This window comes from Lissotriton vulgaris, unplaced genomic scaffold, assembly GCF_964263255.1.
Source record: "Lissotriton vulgaris unplaced genomic scaffold, aLisVul1.2 SCAFFOLD_3859, whole genome shotgun sequence".
Classification (NCBI taxonomy): domain Eukaryota; kingdom Metazoa; phylum Chordata; class Amphibia; order Caudata; family Salamandridae; genus Lissotriton; species Lissotriton vulgaris.
The window spans coordinates 87,714-111,782 of record NW_028252233.1 but is presented as its reverse complement, the minus strand read 5'-3'; the positions used below and the strand labels follow the sequence as shown (position 1 = coordinate 111,782).

Here is a 24,069-nt window from a genome sequence, read left to right as displayed (position 1 = left end):
GTGGAGGAGGCTACGAGTAATACAAATTGCCTCTTGATTAATGCCAGATCTCTGGTAAAGCACAGTCTGGAGTGTGCTGAGATGATCCAGGATAATGAGATAAAAATTGCCTTTATCACTGCGACCTGGACTGATGCAGCTTCCGGGCCAGATTTAGAGAAAGCTATTCCACCAGGCTATCTTAGCTTCGTACTGGACAGACCTCGCAAAAGGGGAGGGGGTCTGGCAATTATTTACCATGCCTCCCTCATAGGGTCTTTCCAGCTGGTTGCTTCCGAGATGTGCGAAGCTTTGGTGTTTAAGCTTACGCTGTCCAGTCACCAATCCTTTAAGGGCTGCCTCCTATACAGACCACCTGGGACAAAGACCCAGTTTCTAGAAACAGCGGGCAGTATTTTGGAAGAAGCCTTATGCACTAAATCTTTTACAGTACTGAGAGATTTTAATTTCCACCTAGAGAGTAGTTTAGACCCGGATACAGTTGCATTATCGGAGGTGATGCACGGGGTGGGACTTACTCAGGTGGTTAAGGGGGCAACGCTTCTGACAGGACATACATTGGATGGCATCTTTACAAATAATCCTGACCTGAAGTTTGTTAAGACGGATCCGGCTGCCTGGTCGGACCATGCTGCGGTGCTGTTTAATATTTCTAGTTCTTTGCCGCACAAGGCTAGGCAGGATAGTAAAACAACCAGGACGTGCAGAACCTGGGGTAAGGTTGAGGGTAGTGCGTTGGAGGATTTGTTGATATCCTCTATGATCACTCTGCCAGCAGATGTGAATAAAGCCACGGCCATGTACACTGACTGGATTGATCGGGCATATAGCACACTAGCCCCGCCAAAAAACTGCCGCCCCACTCTCACTGTTCCATCAGCGCCATGGTTCACTGAAGAGCTCAGGGATTTCAAGCTGGTTTGTAAGAAACTTGAGCGGAACTGGCGCAAAAATTACCATGAGATGGATAAACAAAAACTTAAATCCAGTCAGAGGGTATACAAAGACATGATAAGGAAGGCCAAAGGTACATACTTTACCGACCGTATCAAGGGGGCCAGGAATTCACCTAGGGAACTTTTTAACACGGTATCTAGCTTGGCCATTCCCAAGCCAGTGATTATCCCACCAAGTATGGAACTCTGCGAAGACCTAGCTAAGTTCTTCTCAAGTAAGGTGGAACTTATTTTCACCACACTTGAGCCTCAGGTTGGGCAGAGTCTACTAGATGGTAGTCACAGGAACCTTGCCGATAACGCACAGGAGGCAAAACTTTCAGTGTTTGGTCCAGTGAGCCCCGAAGAAACTAAATAACTGCTGTAAGCCACGAAATCGGGCTCTCCCCATGATCCCTGCCCGGCGTCAGTGGCGAAGCTGGCAGCAGCTCCAATAGCTGGCACCTTTGCCAATCTTTTTAATTAGATGTTTGAAACTGGGGATTTCCCTACATGCTGGAAACGGGCATCTATTGCACCGTTGCTAAAGAAACCCTCGCTGGATATCGCCGATCCTAATAGTTATCGGCCTATTGCCAGACTGCCGCTGCCAGCCAAACTTATAGAGAAGGTCATGAACTCTCAGCTCTGCACTTTTTTGGGATCCACTCAGGGCTTGGATAAAGCTCAACATGGGTTCAGGGAAGGTCATAGCACCGAGACTGCCCTGATCAAATCAACCGAGGAGATCAGGAAGGCGATGGATGCGGGGGGCAAGCGGCTCTGGTCCTCCTTGACCTGTCCGCGGCCTTTGATACGGTCCACCACAGTATTTTGGTGGACCGTTTAGAGGACTGCGGGATTCAGGGGAGGGCCCTGAACATCCTGAATGCCTTCCTTGTGAACAGGGTCCAGGTAGTGGCCTTGGGAGAATTCCAGTCAAGACCTTTCGAACTCTGTGGGGGGTCCCCCAGGGATCCTCTTTAAGCCCCACCCTTTTCAATATATATGTATCCTCTCTTGCCCCGGTTATCCGGTCATACGGGTTTGAATTAACATCTTTCGCAGATGATACTCAGATCGTCGTATCACTGCTCCCGGGGAGAGAAGAAGGCGTAGCCGCCAAGTTTCAGGAATGCATGACTGCAGTCAGCACTTGGATGGCTAGAAACTGCCTAAAATTGAACTCCTCCAAAACAGAGGTCTTACTCTTCGGCTCCAATGTCAACTTCTGGAGTCCTAAGTGATGGCCAGAAGAAATGGGAACCCCCCCACTCCTGTAACGAAGGTTAAGAACCTGGGAGTTCTGATAGACAACCAACTTTCCTTTAAACCACAAGTAAATGCGCTGACTTCCTCCATCCATTGGATTCTGAAAATCATCAGGAAGATTTTCCCCTTCCTACCGGTTAGTCAAGTCAAGTCAGAGAATTTATATAGCGCACTACATACCCAGAGGGTCTCAAGGCGCTTGAGGAGGGGTGGGGAATTACTTGCCAAATATCCACGTTTTAAGTTGCTTTCTGAATGCTAGGTGGTTCTGGGTAAGGCGAAGGTAAGTGGGAAGTGAGTTCCAGGTTTTAGCTGCCAGGTAGGAGAAGGATCTACCTCCCATGGTGGTTTTGTTGATGCGAGGTACAGTGGCAAGGGCTTGGTTGGAAGATCGAAGCTGGCGGGAGGGGGTGTAGAAGGATAGTCGTGTGTTGAGGCATTCTGGTCCGATTTCGTAGAGTGCTTTGTGTGCGTGGGTTAGGAGCCGGAAAGTGATCCTCTTATTGACGGGAAGCCAGTGGAAGTTTTTCAGGTGACCAGAGATATGTTCTTTACGCGGGATGTCTAATATGAGCCTGGCTGAGGCGTTTTGGATTCGTTGGAGTTTTTTCTGGAGTTTAGTGGTAGTACCGGCGTAGAGGGTGTTTCCATAGTCCAGTCGGCTCGTGACCAGAGCATGGGTGACCGTTTTCCTAGTTTCGGTGGGGATCCAACGAAATGTTTTTTTGAGCATGCGAAGAATGTTGAAGCAGGATGAGGAGACGGCGTTGACTTGTCTGTTCATTGAAAGTGAGGAATCCAGGATGACGCCCAGGTTCCGTGCGTGGTCTGTCGGGATGGGTGCTTTTCCAAGGGCTTCTGGCCACCAAGAGTCGTCCCATGCGGAGGGGGAGGTACCTAAGATGAGGACTTCTGTTTTATCTGAGTTCAGTTTCAGATGGCTGTGTTTCATCCATTCGGCTACTTCTTTCATTCCTTCGTGTAGGTTAGTTTTGGCGGTGCTAGGGTCATTGGTGAGTGATAGGATCAGTTGAGTGTCATCCGCGTAGGAGATGATGTTGAGGTTGTGTTGGCGGGCGATGGCCGCGAGGGGGCTCATGTATACGTTGAAAAGGGTGGGGCTGAGTGAAGATCCTTGTGGTACGCCGCAGATGACTTCAGTGGCCTCTGACTTGAATGGCGGAAGGCGGACTCTCTGGGTTCTTCCGGTGAGAAACGAGGTGATCCATTCTAGTGCTTTACCTTGGATTCCGATGTTTTTGAGGCGCTGTAGAAGGGTGCTAGGCCAGACTGTGTCGAAGGCTGCGGAGAGGTCGAGGAGGATGAGGGCGACTGTGTCTCCATTGTCCAGTAGAGTTCGAATGTCGTCTGTTGCTGCGATGAGGGCTGTCTCAGTGCTGTGTTTTGCTCGGAAGCCGGACTGTGAGGAGTCGAGGGATTTGTTGGCTTCGAGGAAGGCGGCGAGGTGGTTGTTGACAGCTTTCTCGATGACTTTGGCCGGGAATGGAAGGAGCGAGATGGGGCGGTAATTTTTGAGTTCGGTGGGGTCCGCTGTGGGTTTTTTCAGAAGGGCGCTGAGTTCAGCGTGTTTCCAGCTTTCCGGGAAGGTGGCGGAGTTGAAGGAGCAGTTGATGACGTCTCGGAGGTGTGGTGCTATGATGGAGTCTGCTTTGTTGAAGATGTGGTGAGGGCATGGGTCTGTGGGGGATCCTGAGTGGATGGAGTTCATCAGGCGGATGGTGTCCTCAGTGGAGATTGGGTTCCAGTCATTAAGGATGTTCGAGGGGGGTGAAGGTCCAGCAGATGGTTGGGTGGGTTGGTCTACGGGTTGGTTGTCGAAGCTGTTGTGGATGTCTGCAATTTTGTTGTGGAAGAATGAAGCTAGGGAGTCGCAGAGGGCTTGAGAGGGGGTGATGTTGTTGGAGTTGGCCGAGGGATTGGTAAATTCCTTGACGATGTTGAAAAGTTCCTTGCTGTTGTGGGCGTTGTTATCTAGTCGGTCCTTGAAGGCGGTTTTCTTGGCCTTTCGGATCAGTTGGTGGTGTGTGCGGGTGGCGTTTTTGAAGGCGTCCTTGGTGCTGGTGGTTGGGTCTTTTTTCCAGGTCTTCTCAAGGGAGCGGCAGAGTTTCTTGGATTTCTTAAGATCATCGTTGAACCATGAGGCCTTCTTGCTGCCAAGTTTGCTTTGTCGTTTTTTCAGTGGTGCTAGGATGTCGGCGCTGTTGGATAACCATAGGGTGAGGTTGGTGGCGGCTTGGTCGGGGTTTGAGGAGTGGGCTGGGGGGTTTTGAAGAAGCGATGAGGAGATCTGGTCGATGGTGATTTTGTTCCAGTTTCTTTGCAGAGTTGGTTGGGGGTGGTTGTTGGGTTTGGGCTTGCTGTAGGTAAAGTGAACGCAGCTGTGGTCAGTCCAGAGGAGAGCCGTGGTGTGGCTGAAGGAGACATGATTGCTGGAGGTGAAGATAGGGTCGAGAGTGTGACCTGCGATGTGGGTGGGGGAAGTGACCAGTTGTTTAAGTCCGAGGTTGGCGAGGTTGTCCAAAAGGGTGGTGGAGTTGCGGTCGTTGTTCTTTTCATGGTGAAAATTGAGGTCTCCCAGAAGGATGTAATCTTTGGAGGGGAGCGCGTGTGGAGTGATGAAGTCCGTGATGTCCTCACTAAATTGTGCGCGGGGTCCTGGTGGCCTGTAAAGGAGGGTGCCTCTGAGTGTGGTCTTGGGGTCGATGTGGATCTGGAAGTGAAGGTGTTCAGAGTTGGCGAGATTGACGTCCGAGCTGGTTGAGATGTGGATGGATTTCTCATGGACGATAGCGATTCCTCCTCCTGTGTGGCCGGTACGGTCCTTGCGTATGATCTTATAATCTTCTGGGATGGCAATGGTGATGTCTGGGGCGGAGGAGGGTTTCATCCATGTTTCTGTTAGGAAGGCGACGTCCGGAGAGATGGTGTCTAGTAGATTCCATAGGTCAATGGCGTGCCTGTGGACCGATCGGGTGTTGAGCAAGATGCATTGTAGGTGGTTGGGGTCGGGAATCTGTGGTGTGACCGTAGCGGAGTTGTTGGGTGCAAGAAGACCCTGGTGACAGCACTAGTGCTCTCCCGCCTTGAACTATTGCAACAGCTTACTCCTCGAGACCCAACAGGGGCTGCTCAACTAACTGCAGGTCCTGCAAAATTCTGCAGCCCGCCTTATTGCGTGCTTGCATAAGTTTGCATCCGTTTCCCGGGAGCTGGGGAAACTGCATTGGCTCCCAGTATGCAAACGGATTATGTTTAAATCAATGTGCATAGTCTACAAGGCGGTACATGGATTTGGTCCATTGTTTCTTCAGCAGCATTTCCAACGGTACAAGCCGGGCAGACAGCTTAGGTCGGCTAGCATGGGGCTGATTAGGACATCTCGTATCAGGAAAGCACGCTGGGGGGGCAGAAGCTTTGCCAGAGGGGCTGCCAACGCCTGGAATGCTTTACCGTTGGCACTAAGACAAAGCATGGACCTGATGGCTTTTCGGAAAAGTCTTTAAACTTGGCTCTTTAATCACTAGGCAGGAGGCTTGAATCCTAAGGGAGTTATCATTACAGCGCCAGGATACCGGTTGGTAATTGCGCGCTTTATAAATGATATAAATAAATAAATATAAATAAATAGTCCAAGGTTTAACTACATTTGCAGCATGCTGACTAAACTGGTCCCAGCAACAGAACTATGCCTAATAGACGCAGCCCTTAAAACATACTTCTGGCAAGGTGAGATACGCGGACTGGCCATGCCGAAACTCCAAGCCGCTACTTCAGGCGGACTGTGACTCCCAAAGATGGAAATATATCATATGGCGCATCAGCTCTCACATCAAGCATATCATTCTGCCACAGATCTGAAACGCACCAATTGGGTACGACTGAAACAACAACTGTGGGTGGGCATGGGAACCACAGGCGATATATCTGCATCATCCCTCACAGACACCTCAAACAGAACTGCTTTGCGGGCCGAGAGCTGCAGAAGCGATGAAGGGGGTTAAATCTTTGCCACCATGTACCCTGCCTTTGCTAGGGGGTGCTGGTTTGTATCCTTCCTTCCCTGTTTCTCTCACAGATTGAGATCATAGACCCAGAAGGTCACTAGATATTATTAGCAGGTAAACTGGATGGCAAAGGCATAGCCTGTGTGAATATGTATGCCCCCAATGTGGGCCAAACTATCATTCCTATTCTCCCTAATTTTCTCGTCACCCGAATACATCATTACCCTATGTTACTTGGAAGAGATTTTAACTGCATGGCTGATGTAACCTTAGATAGATCACACCCCCACTGCCCACATCCCCACTACATAAAACTGCCCACGCATTTCGATGTTGGATTAACAATTGCAGATTTATTGATACCTGGAGAACCTCACCTCCGGAGTGCGGCTTCGATTCTTATTACTTGGGTACACACAAGCTATCAGTACACTTAAATGCTTTCTTATGCTCGGTTGTGTACATGCAAGAGCTAGAAGGGTTGAATATCTGGTGAAAAATACTGCGACCACCACCCGTTATTACTGATTCTGGCCTGGGTGTTGTCCAGACCCCACACTGCGACATGGAAGCTCAATACTGCAAAGCTGATGACCCAGTCTTCAGAGCTACCCTAGGGAATGTGATCAGTAATTACTTTATGGAAAATACGGGTACAACTTCATCCCCACTCACGGAGTGGGAGTAATTCAAACTAGCGGTACGTGGTCACAGCATTTCAGCAGTAGTAGGAACTCGGTCCCAGCTTCATACTGAGATCAATCACTTGGAGCACCTTTTAATAAAACCGGATCTACCGTCAGAGGGAGCACAGGTGCTGCATGACAGACTGAGAGCAGAAAGCGAAAAACTCCTCAAACTAGTGCAGCTACTCCCGGCATACGATTATCGAACATATATAAAACTAGGGCACACATAGAATTTTATAGAAGTGGCAGATTACTAGTGTGGCCGCTCAAACCTGATAGACAGGGTCCCCAAATACTGCAGAAACACAACAAGGGGAGGGTGACCAGCGTTACAGGTAAGCCAAGATTAATACGGCCTTTGCTGTCTATTATTCTGACATCTATGGGTGCTCTGATGTGGACCCAACCCAGTCAGTGCAGGATTATGTTCTATCGGCAAGTACGAAGCAAATGACACAGGTAGCGGCTGCATCCCTGGAGGCGATATCACAATCCAGGAATATATGGGGTGAGTAAAGCCCTGGGCAAGGTACCAGGCTCAGATGGCTTGACCCTGGAATTTTATGCATCTTGTGCAGACTTGCTTGCCCCAGTCTTGGCTACACTGTATAATGCAGCAAGAGCAGCGGGGGAACTCCCACCAATGAAGGGAGAGTGGTAGAGTGATAAGACAACATCCTAAGACTGCTCTCCATATTAAATGTAGATTATAAACTACTTAGTAAATTGTTGGTGACTGGGCAACCATACAGGTGATCTTATTCACATGGATCAAATGGGTTTTATACCTAAACGCAGTTTGATCCCTAACATTCGCCAAATGCTCCATACCTCATTAGTGGACTATCCTTAAGCACTAGTGATCGGCACTGACACAGAGACAGCATGTGACTAGCTGCACTGAGACTTTCTTGATGCTACACTGACCAGCATGGGACTGGGGAATGGCTTCCTCACCTGGACACGTCTGCTATATTTGCCCCTGATGTCTCCGGTCCGAAATGGGGTGTGATATCAGCACCCTGTAGGATAGAGAGCGATGCCACACAGGGTTGCCCGCTGTCGCCAGTGCCATTTGCCGTGACTGTTGAACCTCTGGCCCTGACACTCTGCACCATCCATCATTATCGAGGAATAGTGATTGACGACCACCCCATCTATATATCCCTATACGGTAATGATCATAAGTGTACCAGCTTGAGGAACACGCAAATGTGGATCACGCATTTAGCGCTTTGGATGATTTTGGCCAGATGTCAGGAGTCCAGATAAATTGGAATAAGTCAAATTCCCGATAAATGCTCTGACACCAGCCACTATTCTGCCAGAAATGGCGCAGGATCTCTGCTCGGAACCTGTCACATTATGCTTTCTGGGCATTCATATTTACTACAACTTGGCCGATCTTGAGCAATCTTCAACTGGCACTGATTTTTGCAGACATCCATACATTTCTGGCTAACACTTCCTCTATTAGTCGCAGGCAGGGTGATACTGCAAAGATGGTTTTCCTTTCCAGTCTCTTTCATTACTTTGCAGCTCGCTCAAATTGGCTCACAAAATCCATTTTTTGGGAGATTAACAGCCTATTGATATACCTCATATAAGGCACAGGGTGTCGTAGACTGGCATTAACCAAACTACGGCTCCCCACTGATGGAGGTGGGTTAGCGGTCCCTGACTTGGAGCTTTATTGCCTTGTGGTGCACCTGAAATGGGCAGCTTACTGAAGACATTGTCGATGGGGGAGGGGGCGTAATAGAGACTGGCGTTCACTTTCTCTCCACCAGTACCATGCCATAGGCCAGATTGATTAGCCCTAACTCTCAAACAGGAGTTAAATATTCTGGTCTCTTGCTGGATATCCTGCAATTTCAATGGTCCTGGGTCTTGCAGCGAACACAAATGAGGGTTCCGTATGCAAAGTACCACACACTGTCGACATTACTATAACTCTCGCATGGGGGATATTGGGCTGGGTTCAGGGAGAGAAAGGGTATGGGAGTGCTATGGAGCTGGTAACCGGTGGATAACTAAGGAACTGTGTGGAACTCGTAAACAAATATACTCTACCCTCCCACCACTATTTACTGTATGGGACAATAGCGGCAAACATGTGGAGGGCATTGGGGAGGACAGGCAAGAACCCCGGAACATAGAGGCGTAGAAACAATGTGGAAGTAATGCCAATCTCCAAGATGGGGGGGGCGGGGTGGGGGTAGAGTTCTGAGAAGTGCAAAGCAACAGTTGATGGACAGAATGCAGGACAATGTCATACACCCCAGTACATGGTATTTTTGCATTTGTCACCCGAGTGGGATGGGTATGCTCAGAAGTGAGTCCCATGCTCTCCACACCACTGGAGTCAAGCTATCCTGGCTGAAGACGGCTGATAGCCAGAAACCGGTCCTAGAATGCTTGATTCCGGTTCAGGAAAGACCTGGCTTGGCAGTTCGGGCTGGACTGTTCCCATGAGGCACAGGGTCAAGGCTGATTTGCATATGGCCATGTCTGAACTGGGGTGGTGTGAAGTGCAAAAAAACGATGGATTTAGGCCCAGATCTCTGTACTGAGGTGAATGTATGACATTGTTCTGCATTCTGTCCATCAACTGTTATTTTAGAGTTCTGAGAAGTTCCAGAAGAGCCAGTTACAGATATGTAGAAGGCCCAGCGGATCCTTGCATCTATTCAAACCATCACATAAGAAATTCCATAACAGAACACAACATGACCAATTTCTATACACTGCCGTATTACATCATATAACAATAAACGGTAAAGGTATCCTATCTGCAGATGATACAAATCTTCTCCCTTTTTTAACCCCACAAACACACACACACACACACACTCTCACATACATATATACATACATAACCATAGAGACACTATCACACACAAAACAGGACAAGAAATCAGCCCAGAGAACCACAAAAAAGCTATACCTAAAGTAAATATGAAAAACTAACTAGATGCCACCCAACATGTAAGAGGAGCGTATCTTTTAGGTACTTTGATACCACAAGAACTCCCTCTTAACCAAGAACTCTGCACCATTCCCTGCAACAGACACTTGTTTGTCACTTCCATTTTTTTCACTTTCATTATCACATTTTCCATTTCTAGCAACTCTTGCCATATTTCACCATTGCCCATTCGAAACACAAACAGCATTGCCTCTAACCTCAATGACTCCAACAGGATCTCAAAATTTCGAAGATGCCTTTCTTAACAAAATGGTGTTGTCCTGACATGTGCCAAATCACTCATTTCGAATTTGACCTACTGGACATATTTTTCCTTACACCTCACGTACCTCTGACACCGAGCAACACTGTTTGTCACTCAATTTCCCGGCATCATCACTTGTCGACATTCATCACAGCCTTGACCCATCACCTCCATCTTCAACAAGCATTTACAATGCAACAGCCTCGCCTTTGCAAAAGTTAGAGCTATTGGCATTGTTAATGACAACATTTTTATTTATGTGTTGGGCTTGAAAAATGGCATTGTCATTTACAATGCCAATAGCTTAATCTCTCGCAAATGCCACACACAAACACACAGACCCACACAGAGCCCCACACACAAAAACAGAGCCCTATACACACACAGAGCCACACACACACACACACACACACACACAGAGCCACACACACACATAGCCCTACACATAGCCCTACACACACATAGAGCGACACACACACAGAGCCACAGACATACACACACACACACAAATATATGGTATTGTCATTTACAATGGAAACAGGTAAGCATTAGAGCAGTAGAGAGTAATAGCTTAATCTCTCGCAAATGCGAGACCAATTTCATTTGCACCCACACACATACAGCCACACAAACAGGCTCACAGAAGCCACAAGAATATCCACACACACACACAGAGCCACACACAGAGCCACACACACACACAGAGCCGCCACACACACAGAGCCACACACACACACAGCCACACACACACACACAGCCACACACACAGAGCCACACACACACACACAGAGCCACACACACACACAGAGCCACACACACACACACACACAGAGCCACACACACAGAGCCACACACACAGACAGAGCCACACACACAGAGCCACACACACAGACTGAGGCACACACACACACGTGTAGCGTGTCACACACACACAGCGTGCCACACACACACAGCGCGCCACACACACAGAGCACCACACACACAGAGCGCCACACACACACACATGCAGCTTGTGTTCACAAATTACACAGACAGTTAAGCCAAAATACCGACTAACATGGTCAAATGTATATATGAAAAAGCAATAAAAAAATCTTCCCCATTGTAATATTAACAATTAATAATAAAGATAAGTCTAATGGTATTCAAAATAAAAAAAAAACGTTATTGACAGATACACCAACATCAATAATGATCGAACTATCAGCACCAGCAGTGGTGATAACAGTAATAATAGCAGGAACAATACTACTACTACTACTAACGATAATAATAATAATTATTATTATTAGCAGCAGTAGTAGTGTAGTAGTAGTAGTAGTATTAAAGTAGGTGCCATCACCCTGATCAAAATGCATTCTAACCCAGCATGCACCCTGCATAAAGTGGAAAGGACGGTCCATTGTCCAACGTTTCATAAAAAGCTGAATTTGGCGTTGGGGTAGTAAAAGGGTGAATGTGTCACCAACACTATCGTCTTTTGCCACAGCCCCTTCCCTAGCATTCATCTGCCAGGCCCTTAGTCACAGCGGCTCCTGGGGATGCCAGATGTGAAGCATACCACCTTGGTGACCCCTCAGGGGCCCGCACCACAACAGGTGGGTATTGCATTCCCAGAGCATCAGGCTGGGGCGCATGGTACATTCCTGCACCACAGAGGGTGCCCCCCTGTCACCAAGGGATCTCCAGCAGTGCCCTACCCTCTAGCTCTCCTCTTACCTGCCTCGATGCCCTCGCTTCTCGCCGAGGCTCCACCGGCCCCTAGGCTGCCAGGCCCCCCGCCATCCAGGGCTTTGCGTTTCTTCGACATCGGGGCATCATGAGTGTGGTGAGCCGCAGCAGGGCGCTTTTATTTCCCTGCTCCTGAAAAGGGTGCACGGGGAGGGCTGTCCGCGTTATGGAGGATAGAGAGGGGTACTCTGGAGTGGCAGCAGAGTCAAAGAGAGCCGAGACAACAGTAGGAGAAACCCTCCCAGGCTCAATTACATCAGTGCCTCCCGGCGCCGTCTGGCCGAGTGCTCTTCTCCGTGTGTTCCTCCACCCCTTCTGCCTCTCGGCAGGAGCACGGGACAGTGGAACCAGGTGAACAGGGACGGGCTATTCAGTGGAGTCCGGATGAGAGTGGGGCAGCTGTAGTTTTTTTGTTTAAATATTTTTATTGAGAGTTCATAAAAACAAAATCAACATCACAGAATACATTTGTAAAAGATTTAGCACAGTACATGGCATGTAAGTATAAATAAGTAATCGGCGTTCAGATATCCACAGTATAGTTATAAAGTGCAAGATAGAATTATAAAGTGCAGAATGCTTAAAAGTGCATAGAAGCAGACTGGTGGGTATGAAGATATACTTTACGAATCAAACACACTCCAAAACTTTTCATATTTCTTGAACGCCCCTGATCTATGCGCGTATTTTCTTTCCCTGCCCTAGATTCGTAATAATTTAGCCTTCCAAGCCTGAAAGGTCGGTACTTGGTTGGTTTTCCAGAACTGTAGAACAATCGATTTAGTTATTAGTGAGGCTATAAAAAGGAATTCGTCGTATTGGGTGTTGGTCGCTGAACAGCCTAGAACAGGGACTAGATCATCGAATATTATAGAAGCTTTAAGCTCAAGGGAGAGGTATTTTTTGATTTCCTTCCAGAGTGGCTGAATTTTAGGACATTCCCAAACAATATGTTTCCAATTCCCTTTTTCCTCACAACGGAAACACTTGTCGGCAACTAGGGGGAAGATATTATGGAGATAAAAGGGAGTTCTGTAAATCAGCCGTTTATTATAAAATTGCATGCGTTTAAAGTTAGCGCCGCAGAAAATTGTGTTATTGAATTTATTTATTTTATCCCATACTTGTTGATTGATTTCAATATCCTCCCTCTTTTTCCACCTCTCAATAATCTTACTAGAAGATTCCTGCTCCTTGTCCTCTTTTAGTATTTTAATCCAAATGCTCATCTTCTTTTGAGTTTTATTATTTAACGCTGTAGAGATGGTTTCCTTAAAATAAAGATTTCCTATATCTAGCTCCCTGAGTATTGGATTAAGCATAAGGAAAGACCAATTCAGGATGGAATGAGAATGGTGCACCTGTCTGGCTATTTGATCCCATGACTTCCACCTGTTGCCGACCAGGAAGTCTTCAATTTTCTCAAAACCATTGTCTTTCCAGAGATTAATTATTTTATTGTCCATACATCCATTAAAGGTTAAAGTTATTCAAGTCTGTTGTGTTACCTATTCTAGGAATAGAGTAAAATTTCAAAAACTGGATTTTCTGTCAGAAAATCCAATGAAGGGACTTGTAGCGAATTTTCTTTGGATCTTTAGTGACTCTAATCGGATCACTTATTTTTACCTCTGGAAGCATTAGTGTCTAAAAAGAAAAACCTAAAGCTGTGGTGAGCAAAGGACGCCAAATAGTATTCTCTGATGTTTGGCCCAGAGAACTGAGGAAATCAGGGAATCCACTTTTTTAAAGAAAGAGACCTGAATAACACAAGGTGTGCATTGAATAAAAAACTTAAAAAGAGGTAGGATCGACATACGTATCAGTGCTGCTCGGCCCATTAAAGACAGGTGTAATAAATTCCAACGTTCTAAAAGGGACTCAACCTTTTTTAGCAGCGGTGAATAATTAAGCTGTAGTTTGTTGCGGACTTTGGGTCTCCCTGTTTGAGAAATGAATGAAAGATTGTGGTGGGGAGTGCAGAACTAAGTAGGAGAGAGCAATGAGAGTGTGAAGAGAGCGGGAGATCGAAGGGAGGGAGGGAGGGAAGTAGATAGAGTGAGGGGAAGTGGGAGGTGGACAGCGAGAAAGCAGAGAGAATGAGGGTTGGGTGGAGTAGAACTTCCAAACTTCCGCTATGGACCACGCACAACCAGGGGGAAGAGGCAAGAAAAACAATCACAACCACGGAACAGAGGCAAGAAAAAATGATCACAAGCAGGGGACAGAGGCAAGAAAAGCGAGCACAACCACAGAACAGAGGCACGAAAACCAATCACAACAACTGAATAGAGGCAAGAAAAAACGATCAGAAGCAGTGAACAGAGGAAATTAAAAATGATCACAACCAGCATGAGGGGGCGTCTCACCGGAGCAAAAGCAGAAAGTTGTGCTCCAGTGTAGTCGCGGGCAGCAGTGGAACTTCCAAACTTCCGCTGTGGACCATGCCATGAACACCACCATGTTTCTCCGAGGTCAAGCAGAAATGCCTCGAAGAAACGCCCCCTCATTTTCGGACTGGGGGCGTGTTTTTCTTTCTCTCCTCTTCCCATTGGCTGGAATGTAAAATTCCAGCCAATGGGAAGACGAGAGAAAGAAACTATAAAACACACTCCTCAATCCCAAAAAGACAAGGCTTAAATGGAAAGACGCCCCTCTTCTCCAATGGCTGGCCTCCGTTTAGGAAGCCAGCCAATGGAGAAGAGTGGCAGGTTTAAGCAGAGTACTCTAAAAGATAAAATCTGCCAGCGAGACTGCGCAAGCGCGGCCTACGCAGGCCAAGACCTAAAAAGGACACAACGAGGACACCTCTTTCCTCCCCCTCATGAGTGTAAAAGGTACTTTACAAGAAATAGAATGAGGTGCACAACGAGGACACCTCTTTTCTCCCCCTCATGAGTGTAAAAGCTGCTTTACCAGAGATCAAATGAGGGAAACATAGGTGACATCTCTTTCCTCCCCCTCATGAGTTTAAAAGGTGCTTTACCAGAGATCGACTGAGGGACACAACAAGGACACCTCTTTTCTCCCTCTCATGAGTGTAAAAAGTGCTTTACCAGAGATCGAATGAGGGACACAACGAGGACACCTCTTTTCTGGCTCTCATGAGTTTAAAAGGTGCTTTACCAGAGATCAAATGAGGGACACAATGAGGACACCTCTTTTCTGGCTCTCATGAGTTTAAAAGGTGCTTTACCAGTGATCGAATGAGGTGTAGATCTATAAACCCACACTAAATCTCTGGTAGTTACTTCACAGTCAACTCTGGATGTCAGCGCGCTCTGGATACACTCCACTGGAAACCTATTGAATATCTCCACTTTTAGTTGGCCTGAGGGTGGTACAATGGCGTGCATAAATGTTTCACTCCACATTTGCCTAAAATCTCTGTCATGGTGGAAGAAGTAAATTGAACTCCATTGTCAGTGAGCAGCTACTCGGGAGTCCCTTCTCTAGCAAACACTTCACAAACAAAAGGAATCACAGAGTTCGTGTTGGGTTTGGCTATACCACGTACTTCCACCCGCCTGGAAAGATGATCCATCATGACAATAAAGTGTCTCATATTGGAAGGTAATACATGAAAAGGGTCGGGAAAAAAAAAATCAACCACACCTCTCTGCCACACATTACCAGGACCTGAAATAGGCACAGCAGTGCACACAGAGGTCACCAAATGTTTATCACTCAAACAGCATGGTATAAAATTTCTCACTAATCCTTATACCTCCACATCCACTCCAGGGCACCAGAAATCATTTCTTATCCTACGCTTAGTGGCACTCATACCCAGATGGCCTACATGAGCTGTCGTTTGGTGGAAACACCCTTGTGGAATTAACTTATCACCTCTTACCAACAATCCTCCTCCCAAAGATACCTCATCCGCCACCTTGCAATAAGATTGCAAAGAAGTCTCCAAAGTGTATTCCCTTGTCCCCCCCTAAAGTCCCAAAATTCATGACCTTGGTTAATACAGTATCCTCCCTGAACCGATCACACAATTCCATTAAATTGGAACAAATGGCCAAATCTTCAAATTAGGTAATGATACATGCATCAATGTCTTCCTGTACATCCACTTAACACAATTCTAATGGTAACCAAGACAGAAAGTCCATTCTAATGTTCTTTTTCCTGCAATATGAAGCACACTAAAACTCCAATAATTTGATAGATAATTTGGCTGAGGATCTTAATTTGGATTCTAGACAAAATAGCAAGGCGTGGTCTGTGATCGGTCCTCAAGCTAAATTTTCTTCCCAAGAGATATGGCTTACACTTGCCGATACTCCAAACGCATTCCAACATTTCACTTTCTATTACAGAATATTGTGTTTCCAAATCTTTCATGCTTCTGGGAGCAAACCTTACAGAGACTTCCGTCCCATCCATCACTTGTAGCAAAAAAGCTCAATTCCATATTGTAGGAAACTGGCTCTATATATACTACACCAAAATGAGGTATAGTGTGTATAGAGACCAAATGAACCCTGAGGTAGGAAGAGGTTAAAGTTAGATAGCACCTTACTCTCTAAATTGGTAGCTTGGTCGAGCAGTAAGGCAGTATCAGAGGACAGTGTTAAGCATTTGATGTACACACTCAGTCAGCAAATGAATTCACTGAACTCTAGGCCAATTGTATTTCTATCAAAATATTTACTGTTGTTTTATTTTTAGAGCCAAGTAAGCCTGGCACAGATATGCATTAAATACTTTTCAGTAATAAGTTACTCGATATAGAACAGTTTGAAAATACAATAGAAATTGTACTTTGTTTGATTTACAGGGTATGCAGGGTATACAGAAGGATGCAACAGTTAGCAAATACAATACATTGAAATAAATATGCTTTTTCAGTAAATTACAGGTAAGTTACTTTCTACGTTACTTTTCTTACTCAGTGCTAGATATCTAGATTCAGCACTGGGACATTTCCTGGAAACAGGTACGTAAATACATTTTGGTTATTCGCATGATTTTTAAAGAATATTTTTAGGTTTCAAAACTCCACACTTTTTGGAGAAAAAGTGTCAATGTTATCCTATGGAGAGAAAACAGGTTAACGGTCCATAGTTCAGTAATCAACTGTGGGAGTTAAGGTTCTGGGGTTAGACTCAGGGGTCCCCCAGGGTCAGTGACACACTGTTGTTGCACCCTCATTGGCACTAGGGCGGCCGAGTGCAGAGTGTTGAGGCTCACTGTTATCCAAAGGGGGACAGGGGGTCCCCGGTTGGTGGCTGCTGGCAAGCAGGTCACTGGGTTGTGAGAGCAAAGCTCCTAGGTGTAAGGTCAGGGCAAATGGGGAAACAAAGTAGCACAAAAGGTGAACCCTCAGCATCACTGGGGAGGCCGTGTGTAGAGTGCTGTTTCGACGTCGTGCGCCCTGTTGTTTTCTATGGAGAACCTCAGGCAGGGAGACGAAGGACTTGGTGCGACCACCACTGGGAGAGGTAAGTTAAGGTTTGGTTAGGCACCGTCAGTTTGGGCATACAAGGCCGCGGGGCGTCGGGTGCAGGGGTGACTTCTGGGATCGGATCTTCTTACCAGCTCCTGGTCACGGTTAGGGAGGCCTTCTGGATTTAGGCTGCATTCGTCGCCTGGAGGCTTTAGCAAGGTCAGGGAACGCCGGATATTGGGTCAGGATCGCTGGGGTGACCTCCTTGTGGTGTTTTTCCACTCAAGTTCGGGCCGGGTTCGGCGGGTGCAGAGAGGGCTGTATTAACTCTCCCTGGCTGCTACCAGGGGTTGCTGTTTGAACAAGTCATGTATTCACAGGAGATTCAGTCTTAAGGAAGTGAAGGCAGGCAGGTCCTCCGGGGTTTTCAAGGTTGCTGGCTGGCTGACACACCGGGATTTCGCATGAGCAGGTTCGAGGGGAGACAGGCCTGTAGGACTGGGGCCAAGTCAGTGGGCGTCGTCCTCTTGTTAGCTCTGCACGGCTCTTCGTTCCTTCTTCTTATCTTCTTTTCTTGTCATTTCAGGATCTGAGGAAGCGAGGTTCAGGGTGCCCCCTTAATACTAGATTTAGGGATATTACAGGTAGGTAAAGGGCATGGACCAATGGGTCCATTCCCTGGGGTGGGTACACCCCCTATTCTGCCACTCTCCAGTGGGAGGGCGGCTGGAGCCTGCCCCTTGTTGGATGGGTCTCCCCATCCTCAAGATGGCGGGGATTCAAGGCTGTGCTTCAACCCGCTTCCCCCACCTGAGGGGTGGAGTTGGCCACACCCCTCTTCCTCACTTGTTTTTCCCACCCAAAGTGGGGGGTAGAACCACTAGGGACCAGTTGCTGAAAGCAGCAAATTGTCTGGAGAGGCTCACAAAGGCGGCATGCCTTTGAAGCTTCCCCTTCGTAAACCCTGCCTATCCTGGAGGAGGAAGCTTGGCACCTCTTCCCAGGATGTGCATTGTTTCAGGCCCCGAGAGCAGCAAACTCTCGACCCAGGGGTCCAGAAACATGTCTGGTGTTGGCAGCCTAAGCAACCACTCAGTCAGGTCACTAGGAGTTTGTCGAGTTTCAGGGGGCATCTCTAGGATTCCCTCTGTGGTGCATTTTACATTAAATCCCACACTGGCATCAGTGTGGGTTTTATGTGCTGAGAAGTTTGGTAACAAACCTCTCAGTCTTTAGTGTAGCCATTATGGTGTTGCGGATTTTGTGATGACAAACTCCCAGCACCATATACTCTTAATGGCAGCACTGCACTTACGGTGCCCAGGAATGGCCCTGGGTATTGTAGGGGCACAAGGCTCATGCACTTGTACCCTCACCACGGGCATAGGGCAGCCAGCTAGAGGGGTGACTGATGTATGCCAGGGCAGTGGTTTGTGGGCATGTCATAAAGGGATGTGTGCTATGTTGACTCCTCACTTTGTTCTGCACCAAAACGCGCAGCCTGCAAAGGCAGTGTGTGGGTGTCGAGGTACAGGGCCCCTAAGGGTGGCACAATAAGTGCTGCAGCCCTTAGGGGTCTTTTCTGGTCACAGTGCCCTGGGTATCTGTGGTACCATTTACTAGGTGCTGACATGTGGCCAGAGATGCCAATTGGGGTTAGGCTTCAAAACAGTTTTAGGGAAGAAACATAGACCCTGTGTACCTGATTAGCAGGAGCCCAGGGCACACTCAGTCAAAGAACATTAGCAATTCATCAAAAAATGGGGGCATACCATACAAGAAAGAGGGCACGTTCTCACACAACCCTCCCAAATGAAAGAAGATTAGACTAACTTTTCCCTAGAGAGCCTTCATTGTGTAAGTGGAAGAACCTGGAAAGTCCATCTGCATTAGCATTGGCAGTCCCAGGTCTGTGTTCCACTTCAAAGTCCATTCCCTGTAGGGAGATGGACCACCTCAACATTTTAGGATTTTCTCTTTTCATTTGCATTAGCCATCTGAGAGGTCTGTGATCAGTTTGAACTAGGAAGTGAGTACCAAACAAGAATGGTCTCAACTTCTTCAGGGACCAAACCGCAGCAAAGGCCTTTCTCTCAATGGCACTCCAACGCTGCTCCGTGGGGAGACGCCTTCTACTTATAAAAGCAACAGGTCGGTCTTGGCCTTCATCATTGGTCTGGGATAGGACCGCTCCTTTCCCTAGCTCAGAGGCATCAGTCTGCACTATGAACTGCTTGGCATGATCTGGAGCCTTCAGAATTGGTGCTGAGCACATTGCTTCTTTCAGGGAGTCAAAAGCCTTTTGGCAACTAACTGTCCAGTTTACCTTTATGGGAATTTACTTGGAGGTGAGTTCTGTGAGGGGAGTCACAATGGACAGATATCCCTTCACAACCCTCCTGCAGTACCCAGTCAAGCCTAGGAATGCCCTGACTTGGGCCTGGGTTGTTGGAGATGCCCAGTCCAGGATAACCTGGCTCTTGGGCTTTAAGGGTTGTACCTGGCCTCCACCAACAAGGTGGCCCAACTACACCACAGTGCCCTGCCCTAGCGGGCATTCGGATGACTTTATGGTTAGGCCTGCAGTTTGCAGGGCTTTTAAAACCATCCCAAGGTGGATCAGGTGATCCTGCCAGGTGGAACTAAAGACAGCAATACCACCTACTCTATATGGGAGCTACCTGTAAAGCGATAAATCGACTTCAGGTGCTACAGAACGCTGCAGCTCGCCTCATCTTAAACCTCCCAAAAAGATCGAACTCCAAGGCTGCCCTCCCGTCACTCCACTGGCTGCCAGTGAGGAGCAGAGTTGAATTTAAGTCCCTCTGTACCTGCCACCGTATCCTCGCTAAGAAGGCGCCAGCACCACTCCAGAACCTTATCACCAGGTATGCACCAGCTCGTGCTCTGCGCTCCTCGCAAGGAGGCTTACTTAAGGTCCCTAGGGTGAAAAAGGCCCGTATGGGAGGAAGATCCTTCCGATACCTGGCGGCAAAAAGCTGGAATGCTTTACCTCTCAATCTCCGTCTGGACCCCTCCGAATCTAGTTTCCGGAGTGCTCTAACCGTGTAGCAGAAAAGCAGTGAGGTACGCACACATTACTAATTGATCAGAACAAATCTCAGTGGTGTTAAAAGATGTTTCAAAGTGTATTAAACAGCAGTTCAGAATGCACAATCCATTGTGCACATATTTTTCATACAGCAGCGTTGTGTGTACAGATTCCAGAGTACAGTAAACATCACTGAAGAGTACACTGATTTCTCCTCGAGTAGTAAAAGGCTTTGCAGCGCCCCATTATTTCTCAAGGTGTAGCAAACAGTAGTGCAGTGTGCCCATATATCTCATTGTTTGGTAAACTACTGCATGCAATGCTTTATCATAGTCCATTACAAGTAATGAAGCGTAACACAGAGCGTAGTAAAAAGCAGTGCAGTGTGTACAGATTCGTCAGTGCAACAAAAAGCAGTGCAGCCCATATATTGCCGTAACACAGAAAAAACAGCGTGGTGTGAACAGATTACTCAGTGTAGTAAATGCAGTACAGTGTGCACAGAACCCTCATATTGCAGTATGATGGATGTATGACGTTACAACGCATACTTTTACTCCGCATACCATTACAACGCGGTATTTACAACGCATACCGTTACAACGCATAGCGCTTTGGGGTGCTGGATAGTGGTAAGTATAATTTACTATTCTAACTCCAGTCCCCGTGGACCCTAGGGAAGGTGTTGGATAGTAAATTAAACTTACCTCTTATCCTAGAGCACCCCCCAGCGCAATGCGTTGTAATGCCTGCGTTGTAGTGGTAGTGCGGAGTAAAAATTGCGTTGTAACAGGGGCATACCCAGTATGATGCAGTGCAGCGTGCACAGATTTCTTAAAGTGTAGTAAATGCAGTAGTGTGCACAGATCCCTCATATTGTAGTATGATGCAGTGCAGCGTGCACAGATTTATTAAAGTGCAGTAAGATGCAGAACAGTGTGCACAGATCCCTCATATTGTAGTATGATGCAGTGCAGCGTGCACAGATTTCTTAAAGTGCAGTAAGATACAGAACAGTGTGCACAGATCCCTCATATTGTACTATCATGCAGTGCAGCGTGCACAGATTTCTTAAAGTGTAGTAAGATGCAGAACAGTGTGCACAGATCCCTCATATTGCAAAATGATGCAGTGCAGCGTGCACAGATTTCTTAAAGTGTAGTAAATGCATTAGTGTGCACAGATCCCTCATATTGTAGTATGATGCAGTACAGCGTGCACAGATTTCTTAAAGTGCAGTAAGATGCAGAACAGTGTGCACAGATCCCTCATATTGCAGTATGATGCAGTGCAGCGTGCACAGATTTCGTAAAGTGTAGTAAAAGCAGGGTGGACAGATTTCTCAATGCAGTAAAAAGCAGCGCAGCCAGCACAGGTGTCTCCCAGTGCAGTAGGATGCGGTGTAGAATGCATGGATAGTGCAGTACAGATCAGTGCAGCAGGCACTGATTTCTCACAGTGCAGGAAGATGCAGTGCAACAGTGCAAGGATCTCCTCTTTAACACAAATGATGCCCACAAACACCCCGATGCCGGAAGGAAAGCCCTCCAGGGTCCCCGGATAGAAGAGCCCAGCTCAGCCCCCAGGGTCCTCGGATAGAAGAGCCCAGCTCAGCCCCAGGGCCCCCCAGATAGAAGAGCCCAGCTCAGTCCCAGAGGCCCCCGGATAGAAGAGCCGAGCTCAGCCCCAGGGGTCCCGGATAGAAGAGCCCAGCACAGTCCCAGGGGCCCCCGGATAGAAGAGCCCCGCTCAGCCCCAGGGGCCCCAGGATAGAAGAGCCCAGCTCACCCCAGGGGCCCCCGTATAGAAGAGCCCAGCTCAGCCCGGCTCCTACAGAGATTCCCTCCAGGATTGTTCAGTCTATTTCTACAAACACAGCAGAAGGTGCTGACAATCTCCTACCTGAGCAGAGACCTGTGCAGACGTGTCCAGGCTCTCTCCTCCACCTGGGCCTGGGGGGGGGGGGGGGGGGGGGGGCAGATCTGGGGTCTGAGGGGGGCAGATCTGAGGTCTGTGAGGGTCTGAAGATGAAGGTATCTGCCCACAAGACAGGGCTCCTTCCTCCTTGCAGCAGGCTACACACACAGTGAGAGGCGGGAAGTGATGTCACCACTGCTGCTTGTGCTGTCTCTGCCGCCGCTGACCCGGAAGAGGAAACCCTTCTCCCTTTCATGCAATGTGCAGTTCAGTAGATTCATCAGCAGGAGAAGAGCGCCCTCTGGTGGCCGCTAACGGAGCTGCCGCCTCCAGGCTCCAGCAGTGAATACATTTCACACAAACAAGCATTTATTCCTGTAAAGACCTGGGTGTTTTAGATTTCTAGATGCGACAGACAGGATTGACACCTAAAAGCAGCTGAGATGGCAACACTAGTCACAGACATGGATGGTCTTAAGACACACAATACAAATACGGCATTTGCAATCCAGCGCGCCACACAGATGTGGCATTAGTAGGCTGTCAGGGCGATGGATATGCAGTTTGTTTTAATTGCAGGAATTATTCATTTTAGGGAATCTCGGTTGTGTTAATGTATTTTTATAATTGCGTTGGCTGGTCTGTTTTAAAGCAGGTTTGAGTGGGAGCCTGACTTGTGCACAAGCTAATATTTAAACACAGAGTTACATAATATTTGTTTAGAGTGAGTGTCCCAGATGGTATTTATGTATTATGTATGTACAGCGTGATTATAAGAATGATTACATTAATTCAGGAGTGGAGTTTTAAGTGTGATTGTATATTTCATGGCGTAAAAAAATTGTTTCAAAAGGATTGAACATTTCTGAATGAAATACAGATTGTGAGGATGGATTTTGGATGGAACTGACCAGGATTTAACTACTCGGATGTTTCATAGGTGGGGACTTTTCCACAGGTACACCGGACAGCTTGTGGTGTTCTCAATGCCCAGGGGCTCCAGGTGTTGTACACTTTTTGGGGTGTCTTTTTAGGTCACGCCTATGCAGCGCACATGCGTTGCATAGGAGACCTTTAGCCGTCGTTTAGCTCTATTTTAAGCACTGCACTCATGCTTGTGGCGGCATACACCTTGCAGGAGCGCGCAGGGGCACGCCACAAGCACAAGTGTGTCCTTCGAAAAAGAGCAGGCTACTCTCCGAAGCGCGCACCTCGCTCCGCCTCTCCATCTTGCTCAAGCTTCTTGCTTCACTTTCCCTTTGTTTCACTTTAAGGTTTATTATTTGCGGATTCATTTTTTTACATGTTTAAATTATTCTTTGACGTTTGCAGATTGAGACTCACTCACCATTCACAAGCTCATACAACTTTATTGAGGCTTTGAACCAGCGCACTGGTAGAAATGAGCCCTGCACCTTTGAGGTCGACCAGGGTTATGACGTTCGCGTCACGTTTTCACGTCCGGTTTCTACATAAACATACTACGTTTTCTTGCGTGCATTGACTACTTTGTTGGTTTCGGGTTATATATGGATGGCGGTCACAGATGCACCGGTAAAGAATGCTTACATGTCTTTTTTCTGGGACTTTTTCACTACTGTGACTTGGTCTCGTTTAAACATTTGTTGCCATGTGGGATTAGATTCCAGTTAAGCCAATCTCTAATCATAATAGCTTTCACGGGTAGCGGTCACGCATTTTTTGTTAAATTATACAATTATTCCTAGACTCTTGTATTTACTACTCTGGACTGTATTTTTACAGGGTGGCATATTCCAACTGTATTGTTTTCTGTCTTTTGATCAGGTTACCGCGCA

The 24,069-nt window shown here is 47.3% G+C and overlaps 1 protein-coding gene across 1 annotated transcript in view; it reads right to left on the bottom strand.

Moving 5' to 3' along the window:
* LOC147662626 (uncharacterized) overlaps positions 1-22,310 on the bottom strand; it is a 37,024-nt gene extending 14,714 nt beyond the window's left edge. The window contains 1 exon segment of the mRNA XM_086951039.1: positions 22,238-22,310. The gene's annotated coding sequence lies outside the window, so the exon portion shown is untranslated.
* Positions 22,311-24,069: the final 1,759 nt, after the last annotated feature.